Source organism: Rhodamnia argentea, chromosome 3, assembly GCF_020921035.1.
Source record: "Rhodamnia argentea isolate NSW1041297 chromosome 3, ASM2092103v1, whole genome shotgun sequence".
In the NCBI taxonomy this organism is placed as follows: Eukaryota; Viridiplantae; Streptophyta; class Magnoliopsida; order Myrtales; family Myrtaceae; genus Rhodamnia; species Rhodamnia argentea.
The window spans coordinates 1,370,001-1,376,111 of NC_063152.1; the positions used below are offsets into that span (position 1 = coordinate 1,370,001).

Consider the following 6,111-nt stretch of genomic DNA (forward strand, 5'->3'; position numbering starts at 1 on the left):
TAGCAGTTATCACAGAAAACTAACTTGTAAAGTCACGTTATTTCAACAGATGAAAAAATTGACTTTCTCCCTATCGTTTTTGCAACACTCATTCAATCACTTTCAAGAATTAAAAAAAAAAAAGATACAAAACGTAAACTCTCCTCTCTATTCTCAATCGATTGACGTTTGACGACGGAACTTCCAAGATCGCAAAAAGGGGCTTTTAACCGGTGACAATTAAGGTATGTCCTTGTGATATACTTTGCACGATCGGTGATTCAAGTGATTCAATTGGGCATGTTTTCACGAATTAGACTGAAGAAATGAAGCTGGGAGAGTGGTGGGTGGTTTCATGAAGGAAGTCCAAGCAGGTTCAGTTGAGGAGCTTGAAATCCTTACTTGTCTCCAAGCCCTTCGTTTCTTTAAAGCTCAATTTGATCTTTCTTTCACTTTGGAGTCAGACTGTCTAAGAGTGATAAACGCATTTAAAGATCACGAGCCGTGCACGTGGGAGGTGGCCCCACTTATCACCGATTGCAAGAGATCAATGGGCTGTTTAAAGCAATTTTAAATAAGCCCATTACGAAAGAGAAGCAAACCAAATGGAGGGCTGAATCGCCAAGGCTCACAGAAGGAAAAATCTCCCTTGTAATTAGGTTACTAATCCTCTTTTCAGTTTTTTGAAACCTTAATTGTTCCGAGGCCCAATTATCTTGTAATGCATGTTTTACTTGAAGTAATGAAAGGAGACTTCTTCTGACCCCCAAAAAGAGAGGCTGTGGGGCTAGTCATTTGTTGGAGAAAAATGATTGAGAATCAAAACTCAACAGACGATTCAGGTCACAGCCTTCGATGAATTAGCCCATTGGAGCTATTAGCATCTTTTTAAGACAACATGGTCACAGCGGGAGGGGAGCAAGATGACTTGGACCAAAATTAACATCTAACATCAAAATGTACAATATGAGTCTTATGATGCTTTCGCTCAAAGTCATAAGCAAGAGCATCACATAAATCATTTCTCCACATGCCTATGTTCGTTGGGATAAGTACACTATGAGTTTAACTTGTGTACGGCGTTCACCTGAGTTTCATAACTTTCAAAACGTTTACTTAGGTGCCATAATTTTAAAATCGTTCACTTGAGTGCTACAACAATTTTTCCGTGCGTGCCACATTAACTTTCCGGCGTGCCACGTCGTCTTTCTGATGAGTCATGTCATCTTTCCGGCCTGCCATGAAGTTTTTCCGGCTTCCATATCAACATGGCATTCAAGTGAACGATTTTTGAAAGTTATGGCATTTAAGTGAACGTTTTGAAAGTTATGGTACTTAAGTAAACGCTGTACAAAAGTTATGGCACTTACTAATGTACTTTCCTCCGTTCGTTTCACCTAAAAAAAGAAAGAAGGTTGCTGGAAAGTATTCTCAAAGGAACTTATTTTCAAGGATTTCATTTTCCCATGTTAGGTTGTATTTTGCAAAAAAATAAAAAAAATATATTGAAGTTAACTTCTGTTTTGGTATTGGAGGGCAATTATGAATCCCATATTTAAGGAAAAGTTTCAAGTATAACCTTGGGTCCTAAGTTGGGCGCATCAGTTGGGAACCCGAGCCCGACCTCAGGGGACATAGGTCTAGCCATTGGGGTCCCAAGTCCAAGTGCAATGGACATGGGCCTCTCCTCATGGGATTTGAGCTTTATAAACGGGTGAAAGGGTTGATTCATGCATGACATATTTAATATTAATCCCCATTAAGCATATGCGAGCATATTAACACAGTGTGTGCCTTGTAAGTGTGTCCAAAATTACTAGCCCAAGATTAAGGTCATTGAGGTTTATCTCGAATAATATTTGATTAATCAAATGATGTGTCTAGTCATATTATGAAAATGGGTTGCATTCATGCGCTTTATAAGAATCTATCATTTTACACAACGATTTATCAAATGATATGTCAAACCATAAGTGGCCAAATATATTCTCGAGTCTTACAAGAAACTGTCTCTTCATTTGTAAAACAATTGTACAAAGCAATATCAATATTCCAATTATAATAAAACCATATTTATTTAAGGGAAGTCTAGGTTTTTCCATTGCATCCAATATATAAATCCTTAAAAAAAGACAACAAGTGAACGGTCTAAGGTAAAATTTGACTTTGTAACCTCTTGATGTTGGTCAGAAACGGATGCTCTGTTTGGTCAACAAGGAGCCAGGTTTAAGCTTTTCCCACTTGGCAACGCCATTGATTTTTCTGCTGCAAGTGTAAGGCCTGTGGAATATTGTACACTCGAGCACGATTTTTTCCCCTTTGACAATGACATTGTATATATTTGTCAACTATGGGGTGCCCCTCTCTATCGGTTTGAAATTATTGTCCTTTTACAATTATATGTTAACCCTCGGGCTTTATCACTTTTTGGATGGGGCAGGGTTTTAATTGTTCCGAAGAGACGGGTCAATACTTCTGTCCCAGCACATGTACTCATCGATGTCTTTTCTGATCACCTATATGAAGGGTTAACACCAAAATTACACGGGATAAAAATATCATAAGTGTCCTAACTTTTATATGGCACTCGCTTGAGTATCATGACTTAAAAAAAAATTAACTTGAGTATCATCACTTTCAATTGATCACTTGAGTATCATAATTTATTGAGGGCAATTTACACGCAGTTGATTATATTTAAAGAAGTGATTTTCTGATCTTCAACTGAAAATCAAGGGATGCCCTATTAACACTGTGCCAAGAGGGTTAAAACGGTAGTTTATTTGAACCGTTTATTAAGTGTCTCATTACCTTATGATCTTGACATTCTTCATGTTCATCATTATAACTCATCATAGTGTTGTATAATTTTTTGAAACCAATGCGTGCCTTATGAAGACATTGCAGTCCACATCTTTCGGGTCTCTATATTTACAGACTGTTCCTAGTTCTCAAATTTGGCCTAGTCCTATGACTTCCTTCATTATTTTTTTCTCAATGACGAGAGAACCATTTTAAATAAGTTAGTCCGAGCTCTAAAAATACCCGTCTAACCATATAGACCCGTTAAAGGTAAGATGCAAGCCATAGCCACATGAACTTTGATTTGGCGCCTCTTAGGGCCTTAGACTATTACAAGGATTCACATTCATCACATGATCAATAGAAGGATGGAACAGAAAGTCAATGCCATGGACTTTACAAGACTGTTTGATAGTTCAGACAAGCAAGAAATTAGAATGACAATAAATTGACGAAGTCATTATTGTCTTCCTCAAAAAATAACTCCCTAATCTGGTTTCATGAAAAAAAAATCTGGTTTCATGACCATTCTGCTTATTACCATTTTCACATTCATGCTCAAAATATACAACTCAGTTCTTCAAGGCTTCCTCGTGCCTAACCCTCATTGCGTCGAGATAAGATTTGCCCTGTAGCTCGCTCGTTAGATAACCCTTCAGATGTTCTGCCACTGTTATCCTCCTGAACAATGCTGGGGTCTCTGGGGTGATGATGCTCGGTGCGGGTCCAATCTCGGCATCCATTCTTGGACTGAAGAATGTCGCAATGGAGACTCTCTCCTTCACTGGATTCACCATCGCTCGATGCTCAATGCTCCGGTATATCCCATTTGTTATAATCTGCTATCAGCCAATGAAGAGAAGGCTTTGAGTGTGAGACAATGAATAATCTTGAATATGGTCAAATGTTGATGTTTCAATAGTATTACCTCAATAATGTCTCCTACATTAATGACGAAAGCACCAGGGAGAGGTTTCACAGGAACCCACATCCCATCTTTCCTTATCTGGAGGCCCTCCATTTCATTGACCTGGAGGAGAATGGTGATTGCATCCGCATCGGAGTGAGAGTTGAGGCCTATTACGAGCTCAGGTTGTGGACATGGCGGGTAATAGTTCATCCTCATCCCTTGCAACCCGTCTTCGAACATCCCTTCGAGGTCCTTTGTCTCCATTCCTAAAGCCTTCGTCATGAAGTAGAGGAGCTTTATGGCCAGGTTTTGCATTTCCTTTGAGTAGGCCTCCAAATCATCTCTGCCATGGAGACAATTTTGTTCTTTAGGCGATAAGGGAATATTTTGGAGCATGCCACACACTAAACTCTTGTAAACAAGAAATTTGTTCATGTCGCAATTATATCACATGACATGCTGACTCAATATCACTTACCTAATCAAATGATCTCATACATTATGCATGTCTGCCCATGGCACAACTTTTACATAACAGTTTCGTCCTTTTTTTAATGCTGTGTTTTCCCCATGGAGAGAGAGAGAGAGAGAGAGAGAGAGAGAGAGAACCTGAAGGGAAGAGGGAGTTTGGGGAACAAGTGAGGCTTCCTGAGAAAAGCAGGGAGGGTGCTGATGCAGAAAATGTCAGCCCAATCAAGCTTTTGGTCTTCCGAGAACACAAAGGCCTGTCCGAAGCCGTCCAATTCGCCGTCTCTCTGCCAAAACTTCTTCTTCTCTTCCATTGGCATGTTGAACAGCTCTTCAGTCCCCTTCTTCACTTTCTCTAGCAACTTGGGGCTCACTTCATGATTTATCAGCTGAAAAATTGTTAAACACAACACTATCATTCATATTTCACCCAGAAACAGGCATTCCATTCAGATCAAGACAGAGAAAGCTCTGATCTCCTGAGAGATGAGTAATCAACAGATCTCAATTCGAACATAAATTAAGAATGTTGCAATAGATAAATCTTTCTTGTTAGCAATCTTTACAACAAAGGTGAGTCCGGGGAGCAAAATAAAGGGGAGCAAAATAAAGAAATTCCACAGGAAAATCTCACAGGAAAATCGACCATTTTAATCTCTTTCAATCGATGAGCTCCCTTTTTTCTGTGACAGTTTCTTGAACACTTTGAATTGCAAGTGCGGTTGCGTTGTACCTGAAAGAAGCCCCAGTCTTTGCACGCATGGTGCAGCTTCTCGAGCTCTGGCTTTGCACCACCCTCAGAAACCAACCTCCCTAAGTCGATCACTGGGACTTCAGGCAAGCCGGAACAAGTGTCGGCAAACACGGGAGATTCTAGATCGTCGCGGATGTATCTCTTTGGGACTGTGGTCGGGTTCTCTTTCAGTATGTCCTGAACACACGGCACTAGGAGCGATCTCTCTCGTGTGTTTACATGTGTCTCCATTGATAACAATCCAGAGGATGAGAAATCACAGAGACTGATGATTTGTTTGTTCTGAATGATGAGCTCGGTACGCTAACAAGAGAGGAAAGGAGGAGAACCAGTTATGGCATTCTTTTTACTTAGGAGGCTGAAATTTATAGATGAATTTTTGTCAACGAGGTGTCCAACGAGCTTAATGGTCGTAGTGTCCAACGAGGGTAATGCTCCTTCATAAAATGTTCTTTCTCCTCACGAATTATTGAAAACAGATGTAAATGTCTAGATTTGATTAGTTTGGATGCTTGTCGCGAACTAAAAATCAGGAAAATCCTTGGGTTAATGAATTATTATGTTAATTGTTCGATTAACCTAATATAGACTCTCCCAAGCCCTACCAAATCACAACTTTAGTTTATATTTAAATAATTTAAAATTTAAAGTCGCCACTAATCATTTTTAGTAAGTTGATTAAGAACCCTAAATAAAGTAGGGGGAGAAGTACTTTATTTCTACGAATCAAATATTTTAAGTTCGGATACTTGGTTACAATAATTAGAAAAATCAATGCCCTTTCAATACCTTGAATTTCATGAAAAATGATAAGTTTGGCAACTCAACTTGAATTGATTTCGCTTGATGTTCAGAAGGAGTGACTTTTGAGTTTTCTCTTGCTTAAACTTATGAATGATGCCATGAATGCAAATATGATATGAAAGACATGGAAATTGTGCTAAATGACGAGATCGATATGCTCATGTGAAAGTACGATGCAAGACATGCAAATTATGTCATGTTATCCTAAATACAAAGTTTAATTAACTAATCAAAACATGCAGGATGACACAAGACAATATGTATTAATGATATGCAAAAATCAGGCAATTGACTATCCTCAGATGAAATGAACCTAACCGTGATTTTTACATGACATGGCATAACAACAAACGAATATGACATGGCAAATAATGACATGCAATGTGTGTGACAT

General features: G+C 38.9%; 1 pseudogene; it reads right to left on the reverse strand.

Moving 5' to 3' along the window:
• The window catches only part of LOC115731871, a 93,728-nt pseudogene extending 88,497 nt beyond the window's left edge, over positions 1-5,231 (reverse strand).
• Positions 5,232-6,111: the final 880 nt, after the last annotated feature.